Source organism: Ambystoma mexicanum, chromosome 4p, assembly GCF_040938575.1.
Source record: "Ambystoma mexicanum isolate Mex_15411 chromosome 4p, UKY_AmexF1_1, whole genome shotgun sequence".
NCBI classification, from domain to species: domain Eukaryota; kingdom Metazoa; phylum Chordata; class Amphibia; order Caudata; family Ambystomatidae; genus Ambystoma; species Ambystoma mexicanum.
In genome coordinates, this window is record NC_090927.1 from 906,341,691 (window position 1) to 906,360,420 (window position 18,730).

General features: G+C 49.0%; 1 protein-coding gene across 11 annotated transcripts in view; it reads right to left on the minus strand.

The window, feature by feature from the left end:
• ANKRD6 (ankyrin repeat domain 6) overlaps positions 1–18,730 on the minus strand; it is a 1,122,185-nt gene that overhangs the window by 468,292 nt on the left and 635,163 nt on the right. The window lies entirely within an intron of this gene.

Sequence of the window (18,730 nt, forward strand, 5' to 3'; positions counted from 1 at the left end):
TCATTCATGCCAACAGAACACTACTGCCCATCGAAATGCCAACACAATTGTTTGGAGCAGTCGTTTATTGGACCCAACAGCACATGGTTAAACGCAATCTATCCGCAGTGGCAACACTTCAAAAATAGTCTCTGCGTTTCCGCATGAACACAGAATGTTTGCGAGATTATCGGAATGCGGTACAAATAAACATTTGTCCGACACCCACAACGGCAATGCCACATCAATGCACATATGTGCCCAGTTCCCACTAAACCACCGTAATGCATACATGTTCCCAGTGGCCATAGTGCTGTAGAAATTCACAACATTCGCAAAATTCGACAGAAATCAGCCAACTTTCCAAATGTCTACAGCAATGCATATATTTGCTGGGTTTCCACAGTAGTCTCTGGATGCACATGCCGTAGGTGCACGAACCCATGAACTTTGCAATTGTTTCCGCATTCGCAGTAAGCACGCCCAATTACAGATATGTTCAGCTCCCAGCTGTGCGTTTATATGTCACAACAGGTATGACCAATCCTCACTTACTCTCAGGGGTCACGTCCTAAAAAATAAAAGCTCACTAAAATACGGAATGGGATGTCACCGGAACTTAGCATATCAAGGTGAAATATGCTAATTTCATTCAATTGGTTTTGCATAACCATGCAAATTGCACAGGACGAATGGTGTTTGTTATGATGTTATGTTATGACTTCTTGTAAAGCGCACATTCGCCCGAAAGCATCTAGGCGCTAGAGAGAGAAGGCACATCCCTACAGATATCCACTGGTAATCGGTCCATCTATATTTAACAGAAAACAAATGTTTTTAAGGCCTTCCTAAAGGCCAGATGGCTATGGATCGTTTTCATTTCAGCAGGAAGCTTGTTCCAAAGCTGTGCTGCTGCCACAGAAAAGGCACACCCACCCAATCGGGAGCGGCAAAAAGATGAACCACACAGCAAGCTAGCAGATTCAGATCTCAGAGGGCGTCTAGGGAGATAGCGAGAGAATTTGGCACGCAAATATTCTGCTCCAAGACCATGAAGCGCCCGATGCACAATGCAAAGTGCCTTAAATTTGATACGTTGTGGCACTGGCAGCCAATGTAGACGGCGTAAGACTGGAGAGATGTGAGCACCATATGGTGATCCAGTCGTTACCTGGGCTGCAAAATTCTGGAGGCGTTGTAATCGATGTATCAGCCCCTTGGGCTGGGCAAGATACAAAGAATTACAGTAATCCAATAGACTAGCAACCATTGCGGACACAACCGGTGGCCGTAGGGCAGGTGGTAAAAGATGTAAGATACAGATCTAGCCGGATCAGGATCTGGGTGTCATCGGCATATGAATAGCACATGACGCTAAGGGAGCGGATGAGGCACACTAAGGCCCAGATGTATATATTAAAGAGATTAGGTGACAGAGCAGAACCTTCAGGGACACCACAAGTGAGACCAGAAGATTTAGAACGATATGGGAACAGCAGAAGGGATTGAGATCTATCCTTCAGAAAGCAGGAAAACCAGTAAAGGACTTGACCTGATATACCGACTTGGGCCAGGCAGGATATCAGGGTAGGGTGGTCGACTGTGTCAAAAGCCGCTGAAAGATCTAATATCAGGGCTCCGACACCTCCTGCATCAACCAGCCTTTCGTAAAATCAAAACATACAAAAAACAAGAGAGGATATATTCTACTAACAGTTTTTTTAAAACAATAAAAGGTGTGCATGTTTCAAACTCGAAGAATAAATACCAATGTTTTCCCTGGAACATGCAGTCCTGAAATGTGACATTTCAACTTTAGTTGTCTGACATGTCTCATCAGGTTATATGCTGAAGTGGTGAAATGTCTGGCCTGGTGTCCGCAGTTCGAGTACCACGGTCGGCATAAATTCAGGAAAGATAGCCAATGTTTTTCATTTTACACACGGCCGCTACAATAGGGCGGGCGGATGGGATGGATATGCTGGTCTTCTGAAAAATGTGGGCACATGCCGTCCACCCACGTTTATCCTCGACTTGAGCCCTGCTTACTCTGTAACAGTGCTCATGTAACCTGAAAGACTGTTCCCACTATACTTAGTGAAATATATGGCCGGCACTCACGTGCTAGGTGTGGCACATTAACTCATGCACAGTAACTGGTATGTCGGTTCTCACATGTAAGGTAACAGATATGGGGCCTCATTACAAGTGTGGCGGTCCGTAAATAAGGGTGCCGGGCGTACCGTACCGGCACCCTTTACGGATTTCCCACTACAAGTCTGCCTCCCTGGGCCGTTGCAACTGGCAGGTCAAGCGGCAGAAACAGTGCTACGAGTCCGATGGCAAGCCGCCGCCCACACTGGCGGGTTACCGCCAGTCTCGTAATGAGTCGCAGTTCCTACATATTTAGTAACATGTATAATATGATCAGTTCTCGCCTGCCCAGTGATAGTAATAAGTGTGGACATTTCTCAAATGACGAATAGCAGTTGTACAAAGTTCCAAAATGCACAATAATCGCGAGAGTCAGGTCGCAGATTTTAACATATATGATCAGTATCTATAATAACAAGTTACAGGCATGTCCAAGTAGAGCATGTACATCCCCAGTTATTTTCAGTCACACATGCATTGCTTGATAACAGGTATGACCTATTTCACATGCCCAGTAACAGGCATTGCCAGCTTTCATATTCCCAACATTTGTATTCCCCTTGCTCCAGCATCAGGCCTACCAGCGTTTATCTGCCATCGGGATCTGAAAGCCAGGACGATTGCCCTCTGTTCCTAATACATAGGTAGGGAGAGCGCACAAGTTCAGCAGACTGTTGAATGGCATTGCCTGGCACCTGGCTGCCTTTTGGCATTAGGGTTCCTTCCAGGTAGCATGGTCCACCATGCCACCTCCAAAGAGGTGACCCAGGTGTAAGTGGCAGGCTAGAGTTGGCTACAGTATAGCACAGCCTGAAACTGCAGCAGAAGTGTTCCTGTCAAGCACCTGCCTCTGCGGCTGTGAATCCATCCTAGTGGAGGGAGCCCCCAGGGGGTCAGGGAGCGCATCACTGTGGGTCTGAGGACTTGGGGTTGTCTCTTACAGCCCCGAAGATGCATGGAAACTAACGTGGCCATCGTTCCAATAGCATTTCGAGGATCACTGTAAATGTGGTCATCCAATTAGAAATCTGAACCCCTCTTCCAATTACATGCCCATGTCCCAGGCCTGTCAATGAATAATGCCCACGTTGCTGTGTATTCAACGGAGATGGGCACGATTTGACACAAAACTAAATTGCAAAGAATTGATATGATATATGATATGATATGGCATTTGTAACGCGCCTATACACAAGTGTTTCAAGGCGCGACGAGGCGGGGGGGGAGAAACAAGGGGAAGACAGACAACGATCCTACTAGGCCAGGTGACATTCAGACCGCGCAAGTGCAGGGGAAGGGGGAAGGGGAAAAGTGCAAGGGGAAGGGGGAAGTGCAGTACAAGTAAGTAGAATAAGTAAATAAATAGGGCCAGCTGGTGGCAAGTGCAAGGTAAGTGCAGACAAGTGCTGGGAAAAGGGGGGCTGTAGGGATACAGAGAACAGTCCCTCAGTGCAGGGGTTGCCAGGGAGGCAGTGCAAGAGGAGAGTGGCTGGGACCAGGACCGAGGTCGGTGAGAGTGGCCCAGTTGCAGATTCGGTGCAGATTCATGTCGAGACTTTAGCAGGGGAGAGGGAGAGAGAAAGCAGAAGCAAAGAGGAATTGATCATGTGCTCAGGTTTCAGTCTCATTTGGAGGGTATCAGGTAATATTATTCCCACCAATAATATTGCCATATATATGGTCGTGGGGTAAGGCCATAGGCGATATTATTAGTGGGGATAATTTATGGGGTTATTGGGACCAGGGGATGCGGGGGTGTTCCCCGCTCCATTAAAAGATTATAGGGGATACGGGGGAGTCCCCCGCAGATTCCATGGCTTAATATCGCCGCAAAAAATATGGCAATATTTTTGTATGTCAATATTTTTGCGGGGATATTAACACATGGAACCTCAGTCTCCTCATACCAGCATATGCAGAAAAGTCAGTCCAAACTTTAACCTAATACCTAAGGGTTGCCCATTATCCTTGAATAAATCGAAAAAAAGAATCAAAACAATTTCTGAGTGAAATCCACCAAAACATTCTAAAGCATTGCACACAGAGTTTCAACTATTAATTCGGCAAGCTGCGCAGAAAGAAGGATCCTGATACGAATTGCATGTCCCCAAAGAAGGTCTTGCATGCCACATCAACTTCCGTGAAGACAGGCAGTCTCTGCTCATGGCATACAGAGCCTGCTACCCAAGTAGGATTGCATAAGGAGAAGGAGCTGTCCAGAGGGATCCACGTCCAAATCTCGAACTGCCCATTCCCAGCACGGAGGAGCCAGGCCATTGACCTTTCTATTGATGATTTCCCGAAATTAAGGTGTCCCCCCACACCCTGCTTTTCTCCACCACCCTTCCCCGCCCTACTCTATTTTTCCATGCCCGTCTGCATTTTGGGGGAGCAGCTGATATTTTGTAAGAAAGTGCATTATTGTGATTCTGCCACAATAGTGCACGTGTGTACCTTCATGGTGAGGAACATGCAGAATCTCGCTCAGAGCCCCCCTCAAAAACCATATCAAGACCTAATAACCCGCTTTAAAAAAAGAATAGGCACACCGGGACCCATTTCACCATCCAAGTGCCCCACATCTATTTGGTTCCGAACTACTGTTCATTCTCCTAAAAGAGACTCCTTTCATCAGCAGATGACCACCAATGAGACCGCAGATGTCCCTCTACCTTGACATATGACCGCCATCCAAAATCAAGATGCAGTCAAGATATTAACTGCTATGAAAAAACTCACACCCCAGCCCCATTAATTCCAGCAGTGGAGGCCATCCATTTTGGAATTTTCCACTGTAATCTCATCATTGCACCAAATTGGCTTCTCAGCAGGGAAATGCAGCCCATAGTGCTCACACCACTTGAATACAAGGCCCCTGTTTATCTTGCCAAGTTTGCCCACTTTTACATGTTTCCAGACACCTCTGGCAGCATTGCTGAACAGATGAACAATCCCAGCTGAATACAAGTGTCTTGCCGGTAAATCTCTCTACATTTAAGGCTCATCCCTCTGGAACTGTATCCCCTTCATCACAGGCGCCTAGCAAACTTCCTGCATTCCAGAAAACCATGAAAAGGCCTGTGTTCACTGCTGCATATGGGCCGCTCGTGCCAAAAATGGCCTAACATGTCTTATCTGGACCACTTGCTGACACTGGCTAAAGTTATTTCACTGGCACAGCAGATTGGCTCCTAGCCTCTCTGGACGTTGAAAGGTGGTTGAAAAGCCATGGTAGCACTTTACAAAAACACCCGCATTAATAAAATATGGACACATTTGAGCATGGTTACTGTAATCCATGTGGACTTTTCAATGCTGTAAGGCTCTCTGCCTCTATATACATGACATTGAATAAATACGTGTGTGTGTGTCCATTGAGGTGAATTGCAGTGCCGCGATCCACACAAGAGCCTTACCCAAGACTGCCTGGCGACGGTAGTGACGCTACCCACTGGAGCAGAAAGGCGGCAGTAGTGGCGCAGCTCATGACGTAAGGAGGAACAGATGGGCATCCACCCCCTGGTGTGCCGGTGCTGGAACACTGGGAACTGTGATGGCGGCATGCTCAGCTCTGAGGTATGGCAGTCGATGAGAGAAGACGACCGAGAGGCACTGCAGGACCTCAGAGGAAAGGACCTAGTCTTTTCCTTAAACAGCATCGGGAAAAGCCTGGGATGTTTGGAACTCCATTGACCCTATTGGAGGACCCGGGTTCAAAGCCCCATAGAAAAACCTGGGGAACAATTAAAGTTACCCACCATAGTGACTAGAGTACTCATAGTAAATAGTCTCCATTCTTCCATCCTTTTGGGCGTCCCCCAACATGGGGACGATACCAGAACCTTTGGCAGCGAAAAATTGAGCTTCCCCTTTAAATTTAGTATAGCGGCTGGGGGCATGGCCTCAGCATGGGAATTCCCCGCTGAGGCCCCGCCCTCCTGCACCTCACCTCAGTTCCCTATGAACACATTGGACGCTTAGATACCTGGCAACACTTATTACCTCAAAGCTATTGGCATACTAGCGAGGGAAAGCGGGTGGGATGTATGGAGGAAAGGGGACTATGGATTATGAGTACTCTAGTGACCACAGTGAGTAACTTTAATTACTCATACGTCCCGTCCCCTTTCCTCAATCCTTGTGGGTGAATTCACTGAACAAGAAGATAAGGTGGAGCTGTGACAACCTGCCTCATAAATAGGATGAAGCAAAAAGGTTCTTCAGAACCACCTGACCAAACTCTGCATCGTGCCTGTAACTGGTGTCCAACAAGTAGTGCTTACAGAAGGCCGATGGACTGGCCCAAGTAGCCGGCTGAGGACATCCCAAGAAGCATGTCTCTGAAACGCGATGCCTGTGGCCTTAGCTCTGACCGCATGGGCATGAATCTCCTCAGGAACAGGTTTTCCCATGGCCGTGTACGCCTCCGAAATGGTCTGATCCAATGGGCAATGGAAGCCTGAGAGCTGGGGGAGGAGCCCCCAAAAGTCATGAACGATGCCTCGTACTTACTGAAGGATTTCGTCCAAGCGAGATAACACTTGAGAACTCTCTTGAGGTCCAAAGAGTATAGGGCCCTCTCTGCCTTCAACTGCGAGTACAGGAAGAACACCTGCAGGCAGATTTATTTAGATGGAACGGAGAGACCACCTTGAGTATAAAGTTTGGGTGAGTGCGCAAGATGACCTTATCGTTGTGAAACGTGGTGAAGGTCTTGCAAGACAATGCATGCAGCTCGCTAACCCTGCATGCAGAGGTGAGAGCCACCAATAGAACAGTCTTTAGCATCACCAAGCGGATGTCCACAGAGCTCATCAGCTAGAAAGGTTTGCGTTGCAAAGCTGCAAAAACCACATTGAGGTCCTAGACCGGATGCAGCCTATACATCGGAGGAAAAAGCCTGGACAACCCCTTAAGATTGGCCTTAACCACAGGGTTGGCTGCCGAAAACGCATGCTCATAGGAATTCTTGTAAGCCCCAATGGGTGCCAAATATGTGCGGCAAGTATCCACCTGAACTCAAGAACGAGGCAGGTGAGCTGAAAATGCCAGTACATCATCCAAAGGACAAATCGCAGTGTCTAGCCCCTTGTCGCGCACCCAATGGCAGAACCTTGTCCATTTGCTCCTCTATTGGGACTGACTCAAGGGCCTCCTGGACTGTTGAATGATGTCCCAGTTGTCATCTGAACATTGAGCATGCTGAAGCCTCAACTGTTCAGGAACCAGGATGCCAGAGCCAGTTGGTCTGGTTCCGGATGCTCCACTAACCTGCCCTGCTGTGGCAGGAAGCCTCTGCTGGGGATCGGAAGATGGGTGGGATGCTGGGAGCACAACTGCAGCAGATCCAAAAACCATGGTCTCGAAGGCCAGTGGGGGGCAACCAGGGTGATACTGCAGCCCACAGAGGCCCGGAACCTGCAGAGTGTCCCGTGGAGCAGAGGGAGGGCGGGAACGCATAGCACTGTGGCGTGCCAACAGATCTGGAAGGCGTCTCCCAGTCACCCCTGACCCTGACCTGCCCATGAAGCAAACTCAGGGCACTTGGCATTCCGGGGAGAGGCAAACAAATCCATGTCTGCAAATCCCCAATGCTGGAACAGGGGCTACAAGGAGTCACTGAGCAACTCTCACTCGTAGGTGTTGAAACCCAAGCGACTCAACTGGTCCGCTTCTGCATTGCTGTCTCCCAGGAGGTAAACTGCCAAAATCCAAAACCCCTCTGTCAGGGCCCATTCCCAGATCGAAACCGCCTCCTGACAGAGGAGGGGGGGGGGGTCGGGTGCCACCCTGCTTGTTCAGGGGGCTCCCACTTGTTCAGGTAAAGCATCGTAGTGGAATTGTCTGTCCTGACCAGAACAGACCGGTCCTTGATGAGGCACAAGAATGCCCTGAGGGCCAGGCCCACTGCCCTGAGCTCAAGCAGATTGATATGCAACACCATCTTCCATGAATCGCATAGTCTTCCAGAGTAGCTCCCCAACCTGAGAGGGAGGAGTCTGGGGTCACCACCAGGGTAGGCTCCGGTCAGGTGAAGGGGGCTCCCACTGAGACATTGTCCTCCATCAGCCACCAGCGAAGATCGGGCAGCAGAAGCAGTGATGTTGGGATCCTGTCCGACTGAGACCCTTTCTCCTGATCCCAATTGGCCACCAGGTGGAGCTGGGGGTCCCTAATCTTGAGGCAAGCGTGCTGTCCAGTGAGCATGCAGGAGGCCATCAGGCCATAAGCCCCTTGGGCATGGGGAAAACCCATTGAACAGTAGTGTTCCAACGCACCCCTAGGAAGACCAGTTCCTGAGACAGACATAAATGTGATTTCCTTTGGTTGAGGGAAAACCCCAGCTGATGAAGGGTATCCGCCAATCTCTGGCAGAAGTGCACCACCTCTTTGGGTGACCACGCCCTCACCAGGCAGTCGTCCAAATAAAGGTATAGATGATGGCCCTCCAAGTGGAGAAGGCCCGCCACTGCATTCATCAACTTCGTAAAGACACAAGGGGCTGAGTTCAGGCCGGAGGGCAGCACCTTGTACTGAAAGTGGTACGATATAATCGTGAACCACAGAAACTTCCGATGTGGTTGATAGATAGGTACATGCAGGAATGCATCCTTGAGGTCCAGGGAACACATCTCCTGCACACAGAGACTCGGCTATGTGTGCGGGAGTAATCATCTTCAAGTGTTCCATCGGTAAAGACAGATTTAGAAATGACAGGTACAGGACTAACCCCCAGGCCAGCCAGGTTGTTCTTTGGTACCGCAAAAATCCTGCTATAGTAACCAAGGACCCTATCTACAAGAGGGACCAGTTCTACCACCTGCATCTCCAAGAGAAGGACATCCCATAAAAGAGCCCGGGACCCGATCTGACGAAAACGAGGAGAGGAGGGTACAGGCAAAGGAAGAGGAAGACTGTAGCCCATGGAGATCTACGGACAGAATCCACAGTTTGCTGAAAAGACGCTTCCATGTGTCCTGGAACAGAGCCAAAAGGCCTCCCACAGGCGAGTTGTGTTACCTTATCTTGGCGTCACTGCTTCTGGGCGTCAGGGGCAGAGAAGGGGGAACGGAAAAACATGTGCAACGCCCTCTGCTGCTTCCTCCCGTTGACGCTGGGTGACCTGTCAGCCCTCTGTGTACCGCAGTCTCGGAACGCCTTGAAGCCGGAGAAAGCGCAGGGTTTGTACTCGGTCCTACACAGGGATTGAGGGAAGTATTTCTGACCCGGTTTTGTCAGGATGGCCAAGGACTTGGGGGTTTGAGTGGAGGTTTTCTACTTCACCAATTCGTCATCGGTGGATGAATGAAAAAGTTCTGCACCCTGAAAAGGCAGATCCAGACCCGCTTCTGCACATCAGTTGAAAACTTTGTGGCGTGCATCCATGCCATTCTTCTCATATTGACCCCTGCTGGCTGTGTCGATGTAGAAGACCGAAGATTCCACGAGGTCCTGCGCATTGGCCCGTGCATCCGCCAGACCGGCCTTGAAGGAGGATTGCTTGTCCGAAGAGAGGTTGGACAGAAATTCCCCAAGCTCCCGCCACAGCTTCCGATTAGCTGCAGCCAGTAGGGCATCTGCATTGGCTTGCCGCAGATGCAGTCCTGAGATGGAGTACCAGCACTTTCCCAAGGACTCAAGGACTTTATCCTCCTTGGAGAGGCAACTGGAGGTGGCTTCTGTGGAGGAAGACGATGGTTTATAATATAACCAGGCTGCGGCCCCCACAGAGCAATGGGTCTGTGGATGGGAGGCAAGGAGGATTGGCTCCCAGTCCATAAGCCTAAACCTGCTGTCCAACTTCTTGTTGATCTGGGTGTTGGCCCTTAGCTTATCCCAGACCTTCCACGCCGCCTGCAGGAAATCCTTCTGGAGGGGAATGCTAGCCCGGACTGTGGTGCGTTTACCTAAGACCTCTGCTAGCACACCCGACTCCTGGGGGGCTTCTCCGGGAAGAGGGACCCCCCAAAAACTCTGCCAGGCCCTGAAGGTGGTCATGAAAGGCTTTAACGGATGGCAAGGGTTCATTGTCCTGGATGTCATCGTCATCATCATCCCCCCCCCCTTTTTTACAGACCAAGGGGAATCCGGGCCTTGGGACACCCAGCTAATTTTCAGGCTATCCTCGGCTTCCTCCTCTTCTTCCCTCATCTCTGACTGTCTGCTATCCAGGAGTGGTGTGCCGCCAATGACCTCTGCCTTAATGCCAGTAAGACCGAGATTCTCCTCATCGGCACACCCGCTCCCTCCTTCCCTGTAGCTCTCTGGCCGGCCTCTCTTGGCCCTCTTCCAGCTCCCACTTGCAAGGCAAAAAACCTTGGGGTCATCTTCCACTCCACACTCTCCTTCTCTCCTCACATCTCCGATGTCTCTAAGAAGTCACACTACCAGCTGCACCTCCTCTGAGGGATTCTTCCTTTCCTCTCCTTCCCCCAGAAGCTCACTTCTGGGGGAAATAAATATTTTAAAATTCTCACCATCACACACAAATGCATCAACCTCACCGCACCCACATATCTATCAGAAGCCTAGAACTACTTCCGCAAGACCTAAAAGAACGTGAATACACCAACCTACTTACAACCCCCCACATCAATAGGGTAAAAGTAGGCTGAATAGGCTTTCCATACATTGCGCCCAAACTTTGCAATGCGCTCCCCATTACCCTCAGAACTGAACCCTCCCTCTTTGCCTGTAGAAAAAAATCTGAAAACGTCCCTTTTCAACTGACCTCCACTCGACTCTCCTCTCGTGTCTCCCACCGCCTCCTAAAAATGTAAATTTACCTGTGTAAAATCCTGATCCGTACTGAAAATGTTCATCTCTGTGATCTGTATTGAAAATGTTCATCTCTGTAATCTTCTGAAATGTACTGAAATTGCTCAAATGTAAAAATGATTCACTGCTTGTTCATTTAACTAAGTTTTGCCCACGCTCTGTAACTAGCGCCACGATGGCCACGGGCTGCTGCGCGCTTTACAAATACGAAAAATAAATAAATAAATACTATCTCCAGAGCTCTGGTTCTCTCTAGGCTGGACTATTGCAACAGCCGCTTTCTAAATCTACCTGCTTCTACTCTTCGCCCTCTGCAACTTATCCAAAACAGGACTACGAGGCTTGTCATTGTCCTCAAGCCCAGGGATGGTATCTCTCCAGGACTGAAATCTCTGCATTGGCTCCCCGTGGCTGCGAGGATTAAGTTCAAAACCCTCTGCATCATCCACAAGGCCTTCTGGGCCTGGGTCCTCAATATCCTCAACTCTCCCTTCCTAAATACCTTCCTTCTCGAGCTCCCTGCAATCCGTCTCCAACTCCCTCAGGGTCAGTCGCTTCTCCAAGCAACGAGTTGGTGGTAGATCTCTTTCTTCGGCTGGTGCCTCCCTCTGGAACAGTCTCCCTGTCTCCTTTAAACTTGAGGAGAACCATCTACTGTTCCGGAAGCACCTCAAAACCTTTCTCGTTGCTTCTGCTTTCTCTCCTCCTCACCTCTGCTGACCTCCTGGCTGAAACCTGAACCACACTGGCTACCTGGACACCCTCTAATCTCGGGCACCGAGTCCCTCCCCTGCCATTGTCTCACACCTGCACTGCCCACCTGGCAAACCCCGTACTTGGGGAATGTTTCTGTATCCCTACAGTCCCCCTACCAGCCCCTGACACCTGTTGTCCGCACTTACCCATGCACCTGCCACTTGCTGGCCGCTACTCATTGTTATTACCTTGTTCTGCACTTGCCACATGCTGGCCGTTACTTTCTTTTGTTATCATCTTGTGCTGCACTGTCCCTGCCACCTTCCCACGCACTTGCGCGATCTGAATGACACCTGGCCTAGTAGGATTGCTATCTGTCCTCCCTCTGTTCCCCTCCCTTGCCTCGTCGTGCCTTGAAGCACTTGTGCATAGGCGCATTATAAATGCCATATCATATAATATCATATATCATATCACAAGCTGTCGGATCCCTAGGGGTCTGGCCCTCCGAGGCGCTGAGTCTCCACTCCTGGTAAAAGTGCTGAGGCACCTGGTGCATGGAGCCGAACGGCTGTGATAGGTAGATGTAGCCCTCAGGGGACCAAAAACCTGCACCATAGGATCCACTGCCGCTTCCAGAGGGAAGGGGCTGGGATCATCCTGCAAAGCCCATTCGATGGGTGAAAGCACTGGTGGGCCCTGAGCTGGATCCAAGATGGTCGCCTGCCTGGCAGGCTCTGCCATGTGCCGCTCCACCATTATGAAGCCTTGCGAAGTTGCGCCATGATCTGGGTGGGAAGGCGTGAAGGCCCTGAGCCAAGAGAGGACTCAGACGGGAGAGGATACAGCTTGGGTGTTGCACCTGAAGCAGAGGTGTCGACCTTAGAGATCACTCTGGTAGGCACTGAGCCCTCAGCCGGTAGTTGTAACGCCCTGACTCATGACCTCAGAGTGAGCTCCCATAGGCTGGAAGCCCTAGGCACCCTTGCTGGTAGCCGTGCTGGATCTAGCGGAGGACAGGCTCTTGGAAGTGGTACTCGACGATCCCTTACCCCCTGGGGTAGAAGAAGAGGTCGAGCTTCATGGCCCCTCCGAGGACAGCCTGGTAGGGCCCCTGAGCCACTCAGCTTGGGAGCTGGTATCCTGGAAGACCTCAGGTCTGTCCCCAGACCACCCGGAAGAGCCCCCGGGCCCCTCGGCTTGGAAGCCGGCAGCCGTAGAGGCCTCTGGCCTGCCAGAACCTGAATCTGAGAAACCCCGATCCGTGGGAACCCCGGGGAAGGAGTTGCTGCGCAGGGACCCATGCTGAAAAGAGGACCTACCTTGTCTTGACGAGAGGTCCTGGAGTCTAAATCTTTAAGGTGGGGCGGAGGAGAAATGTGGAAGATCTCCTTCTAGTGTGACAACGATTCTACAATGCCCTGTGACCGAGAGGGCTGCAGGCTGAACATGTGTCCCAGTGGTGGTCGGGCCCCAAAAACTCAAGGTAGAGTGCATGGGGGTCCGATGCTGGGAACGAACGGTCACATGAGGCACACCTTGTGAAGCCTTGTGCGGTTGACATGCATCGGGGGAGACGGAGCACCGAAGGGAAGTTGAAATAAGAATTGGAAAAAACAAACGGGGAGCAAGCAGAAAGCTAAAAAAGTCTCTGCACTGGCTGCCAGGTCCGACACAGTCCGTGCGGAAAAAGGGACTGAGGTGAGGCACCGCAGTGCAGGGCGTTTCCATGCCAGAGGCCGCACCCCCGGGCGCTATACTAAATTTAAAGGGGAAGCTCAATTTTTCAGTGCCAAAGGACGCCCAAAAGGATGGAGGAAAGGGTACTTAAGTTAATAAAAAAAAAACCTGAGCCCCAAATGTCAGACAAATAATATTTAAAAGGAGCCCAGGATAAAACAAAAATACAAAAAGCCCATGACGTGAATCTACAATTGAAGTAATAGAAGCCCAAGTGGCCAACAGAAAGAGAGCCTAAACACTGAAGGACCAGAGTGGAAACAACCCGTCAGCCAATGCTGTAAGCAGGGATTTCCAATAATCAGCAGCCAATAGGATGAGGAGGAATCTGGCTATAAACGCAGAGCTAGCTCACTCTGAGTGTGTCAGAGTCAGGTATAGGTTCCCTGTACTGCTCACCAGACGTTGCTGCACGAAGAGGACAGGGCCGGACTGGGAACGAAAAGAGGCCCTGGAAAAAAAAAATCAAAGTGGCCCCATATTTCGCCGCGAGCGAGCACAGCGAGTGAGCCCAAGCCTTCTATGAAGGGTTTGGGAGTATCCCCCAAGAAAATGTTGACTAAAATATTCAAAATTAGTGCATTTAAAGCATGTTTTAAACATATATATGGATTAAAAAGTTATGTTTTAAATCAAATTCATGATCTATCAAAGTAGATCTTCAACGATAGAGTGCAATATCACAGTAAGAAACATATCAAATAACCATGATTCTCTAATTTATCATCACTCAGTACAGGAGTGGCTTTGTGCTTTCAGACCCAGCAGCAGTGCTGAAGGAGGGTGCTGACAGCTTGCTCTGTAGAGGAACAACCCTATACATAAACTGAGGTGGATGCAGTAAATCAGCTAAGAACTCTCATGTGTTAACTGTACAGCAAGCTCTCAGTTGACAGACGAGAAACATTTTATGTGGGAAAACCTGCACAGTGAAAGTGGATATAAAACATGGAAAATAACCACTCGATCCCGAGGCAAAACATTAAAACATGGCTTTTCGTGAGTAGAGAGATAGATCACCCCGGCACTTTGAAAACCCAAATGGCACCTCTCGCACACTCGCCCAGCTGTGCAACAAACTTACAGCATCTTTAAATATAAATTACTGACAGCACTTGTATACAGGGGAGTATCCAGCAGTGAAAGAGTGAGGGGCGCTGGAGGGGCGAGCCACGAAAAAAGTCCTGCTACTTTCTGCCCCCCCAAATGCAGTGCACACAATTCAATACGGTCTCATTCGCTCCCTCAAACCGCCTACCCCCGCCCAATCTACCTTTTTGGAAACATTAGTGGCAGATGGCATTTTAACACAACAAACAATAAAACTGCAGAATCATTACAGATGCAGGAAACTCATCTATTAGAGCTCTGTCCAGGGGCTCTAGGGCAAAATACATGCAAACCTCCGAATGTGCATATGGATTGCACCAACAGAAATGATATCATAGAAAAGGACACTGCAAGGAGCATCATCAGTCTTTGATACTTGGAGCCACCATGGAAGCGACTTTAGAATAAGTTGCCATAAGTGAGCCAAGTGGCAAAATAACATTGTGGTGCAAAATACCTAAATTGCACTATTATTAGATATTGGGAAACTCTACAGTCATTAGGCTTTTCTAAATAACAGCATGATATATTAACATAAGCTATAAAGTGAATCACTTACAGAGCTGCAACTAAGACGCAGTGTGATTAAGTGATTTGTCCAAGATCACACACTTTGGTTAAATGGTGAAACCAGGATGTTGGCAATTTATTTTGCATTATTTCTATCCATGTTATCCGACAGTGTTTTCCCTCATTCTTCCATAGACATTTACCGTGAAATGCACCGCTATCATAAAAGGAAATAAACCAGACCACGCTACATGCACTGCCATTAATAATAACGGATACCTTTAATTGGTAATAGTGGGCCATTTTCCTATCAAGAAGTTGACTTACTTTTGTCTGGAGTCCTGCCTCACTATCAAACTACAAGTCATGAGGTAATAGAACTTTGGTCTTTACAAAAGATACTGGTCGCTCTATTGAGGCAATGTGGTGGTGTTGGTGGCTTAGTCCACAATGCCAACCCAAACGCAGCAACAGATAGTAAACTGGCCACTATAGAGAATGAATCCCTGCTTCCATCACTTCATTAAATATTATGTGATCCTGGTCAAATCACAATGCCACTATCGGGAAAATAATATATATGGTGCTGTAATTCAAGGGAAACCACTATTAACCCAGGATGGCCCTGCTGCTGGGCATGAAGACTGTGGTCAAGCTTGTAGCATGACATGAGCAGGTCAGTGCAGGCTTACATGTGCGCTCCTTTAAGTGGGTATTCGCACAGTGCTGTGAAGCATCGGAAGGGACACAAATTCAGGCTGCGCCGGGGTGAGCCCATTCAGCACCTCGGGCTGTGGTGGGGGAGAGGGGCAATGATACTGTGCAGGCTATGTAGGACCAGGCAGTTGCATGCCTCGGTGGTGAACCAGTGACCCCTTTGAGTGTTAATCCTGCACATTCTATATGGAGGACCGGGCAGCAGTATGTCGAGGTTGGATGAGGATGAACTAGGCACACTGCATCTATGGGAGTCTCTTAAAAGGGCAGGGTTCCTGTATGGCTTTCAGTATGGTGTGTGCTACGGTGTGTGCTACGGCGGGTGATGTACTTGCATGAAGTGTGCTGGGATTTCGAATGCAATATGTGGGTGGTTATAAGTGTTCTAGGATATCATGTAACACAGGATAAAAGAATGGGTACATTGGTTAGTATAGTGTGGCTAGATCTAGTGAATTGAAGGTTATGGTACGTGGTATGGTGTTGAGTGTAATGTGGGATGTTGCATGTCTGTTATAGTGTGTGGTATGGCGATACTAGGCTGTGTAGTGTATGATATCGTTATTGGTATAGTATGCAGTGTGTGTGTGGGTATGATGTGGTCGGTGTGTTCTTGTGTGTGGTATAATCTTCGCTAGGATGTGGTGTCAGTGTTAGGTGTAGAGTGTGCCCTCCTTGACCCCTCCCGCCGGTCATGCCCTCGTGCCTGCTGAAAGCGGCACAGGGGCCCAACTGCATACAGTGGATTCTCCTCTGCTCCCCTTGCACTGCGTATCGCAGGCGGCCCTTTACAAAGGGACCCCCGCCCCCCAACACTGGAGAAGCCCAGCTCTACCTGATGGGCTGTCAGAGATTCACTGCCTCCGTACACGGGTCATTACTTTATTATGCGATTTGCACCAATTAGCGCCATAGGGGTGAACAAGGTACACATCACTTTGCTGCCTTATTCACAAACTGCTTTGCGAGATGAATTCGAAACCTAGGCATCTTGTGGCAATCATCCTTTATTTTGCGTTCAATTGCATGACACAGACAAAAAAGAACTTGTCTCAAACACCATTTATACGCGCACATTCCTCCCTCGCAGATCAGCAACCCTCCCCAGCATGGCCCGCCCAGCTCTTGCCTGGCTCCTGCGTATGTGTGCACTGTGCAGAGACAGGCTGCAGGGCACGTGCAGTTCTCTGGGTGGTGCACGGCCTCATGCTCAGACGCAATCCAGCTCGTCAGCCTGGGGCTGAATAAAAGACATGCGCAGCACCGGCAGCCAGTTTCATGCGAACAACCCAGTTGGATCATTGACATTCGTTCTGTTTAATGTATCCTTCCGAGTTCTGTGAAAAGAGGCTCTTAGACCCGAGGCCTACCGGGGGAAGTCCTGGTGTCCCGGTGGGGCAGTCCAGCCCTGGAAGAGGAGCTGTATCCCGAACAAGGAGTTGCTGCCTTGGTGAAGGAGCCTGGGCTACACTGGAGCACTGCTTGCCTGCAAGATGCCTGAAGAGCCTGGAGGAAACTGATTGACTCAATGCGAAGAAGGAGAGGACCCCTGCAGCCCAGCTAAGCTAAAAGGGTGGAAGAGCTGATCTACCTGAAGAGCCTAAGAAGAGACTGGGGAAGCTGATTGACCCAGGGGGGAGAAGGAGAGTACCTCTGCAGCCCACCTAACCCAAAAGGGTAGAAGAGCCAACCTGCTTGAGAAACCTGAGAAGAGGCTGAGGAAACTGACTAACCCAGGGGGAAGATGGAGAGTACCCCTTCAGCCAAAAAGGCGAAAGAGTTGACCCACCTGAGTAGCCTAGGAATAGGTTAATGTAAAACCTTGCTAAGATCCTGGTCAAGAGGGACCAGGACAGAAGCAGGACCCCTGAGAGGAAGAGGGGCAAAAGCAAAGATCCCCTGAAGAGGAGAGGGGTGGCAATCCAGGTCCTGAGAGGGCATAGGGGGCAAAGAGGAAAGAAGGAATGCAATGAAGATAGACTCCTGAAGGAAAGGGGAGTCAGTCAGAGAGAGAGAGGGATGACCCATCTGAAGGACTGAGATAGAAAACCAAAGCACAGGACCCAGCTGATCCCGCGCCTATGAGGTGCTGCATCTAGATGACAACGACAGGTCCAGGTTTGATTGCTTTATGTAAGCGGCCCTATTGTTTGTCTATTTGAGGAAACCGTAAGAGAAAACCTCTTTTCAATTGTTGGACTTTTGTTATTTAGGGAAGGACTTTAAGTTAGATATTCTATCCTCAATACTTTTCAGGCAAGGGAAGGACTTTAAGTTTATATTCTTCATTGCACCACTTCATTTAGCTATTCTGACAACTCACTTTCAAGGAACTTTTGATTTAGGAAACATTTATTTTAAGTTGAAGGATTAGTTGTGATAGGTGAGTTTTCTTTAGGGGTTTTGGTACTTTGGGGCACCTTTTTACTTCACAGGTGAAGTACACCTTCAGTTTGTGTTATTCACACAGGGATGGACTTTAAGTCAGTTACGTTTGAACATGTTGCTTTATTCTTTCAATCTTCCCTGTTTTGGTTACACCTGCTTAATAAAGTATTTTCTATAAAAAGACTCTATAGTCTGAGATCCTTCTGTTCACCATGTCGTCACAGTATACTTTGAATAAGTTCATATATAAATCATATGTATATACACTTCTAACTATGCGTCTCTCTCTGCTTGCCTGCCAAGGACTGAATACCCGAAAGAATTTTAAACACTAGAGTGATGCATAACTTTATGAAAATGTTAAGCTGGTAGCATAGATCAGCAAGTCAAGTGCACTCTTTGGAGACCCGCTTGGCACCTGTAATCAGAGGTTTGCATCCTGGCGAGGCCAACTCAGCCTTTCATCATTCTGAGGTTGACAAATTGAGCACCATTAAATTGAGTAATAATACCTGCTATTATTGAAAGTTGGAGAAAGCTGGCATAAAGGACTATGTTAAATGTAATATTTATTATTTATTTGGTATTCAATCAGCACATAGCAAGGAAGAAACAAACGGCTTGGTACCAACTTTCTCTCTTGGGGAAAATCAAGCTC